Below are 1,302 nucleotides of genomic sequence, written 5' to 3'. Positions count from 1 at the left end.
CACCCTGCAAACTCAGCAAACTGGCCTCAGATCACTCGCGAGGGGCAGAAGTAGAATCTGGGACGAACTCTACCCTTAGAAAGAGTACAAAGAAGATAGTATCAGTACAAACACTATGTACTAGTAGGTATCATAGGCCGACAACAATTAGATCACATATATGAAGAAAGAAATAAATAACTAGACATGGAAGCACCCAAGTACAGTCACTAAGCTGTCATGACCCAACCAGAGGGCCACGACAGGCACCCGGAGCTAACCTACCAAGTACCTCAAAACGTACGTCTCCTAGTTATATCTGAGTGGGCCATAACGCTAACTCATGGATGTCATAATTTGAAAGGGGCGCAAGCCCAAAAGATATATCTATAAATGTACATCATCAAACTGTGCCAATATATACGAGCCGACATGACTACCAAATGATATAACAAAATATGGACTGAGAAGGTCACAGAACAACTAACTGTACATATCTGTCTACAAGCCTCTACATGGAGTAAATAACATAATAAGGACGGGACAGGACCCCGCCATGCCCAAATGTACACAAAAGGATCATACCAAGTCGAGCTGCAACTCCGGGACAAGTGGAGTGCTCCTGTACTAACGCTGAGATGGCAGCCTAAGGATTTGTACCGTCTCCCTGTCTACCTGCGGGCATGAACGCAAAGGTACACAAATAAGAGGACGTCAGTACGAATAATGTACTGAGTATCTAAGGCATGAATAACGACATAATAAAGATATAAAACTAATAAAAGATAAGAGAGATACCTTGTACATCTGAATGCCACCTAGCGGATGTCATGCATGCTTTCCTTTAAAAGAATATTTTTTATACATATACATATTTAATACCGTACCCAGCCATATAGGCTCGATCTTATCCGTACCCAGCCATAATAGGCTCGGTGTTATCCGTACCCAACTGCAGTGGTGTGCACAATAGGTGTCGTACCCGACCAACTATAGCGCGGCTCGGTATGAGAAAATACATACATATATATAAAGCATGCATGAGAGCTCAAAGAAAAGCTATAACCCTATTGGAGTGACGTAAGGTCGGTAAACCTCCGATTATTTATTATGGAACTATCATCATGAGCATATCTCACCTTAAAGGAACAATAATCATAAGTTGAGATCAACATCAATGAATAAGATCAATAACTATAAGATGAGATCAATAATCATAAGATAAAATCAATAATCATGAGACAAAGATCTATAATATAATAAGAACATCAAGAACCATATGCTTCTAGTATTTCTAGGAATAGGAACATTATGGATATCATA

The sequence above is a fragment of the Lycium ferocissimum genome, unplaced genomic scaffold (assembly GCF_029784015.1).
Source record: "Lycium ferocissimum isolate CSIRO_LF1 unplaced genomic scaffold, AGI_CSIRO_Lferr_CH_V1 ctg6743, whole genome shotgun sequence".
Lineage (NCBI taxonomy): Eukaryota > Viridiplantae > Streptophyta > Magnoliopsida > Solanales > Solanaceae > Lycium > Lycium ferocissimum.
This window is presented reverse-complemented; position numbering follows the sequence as displayed.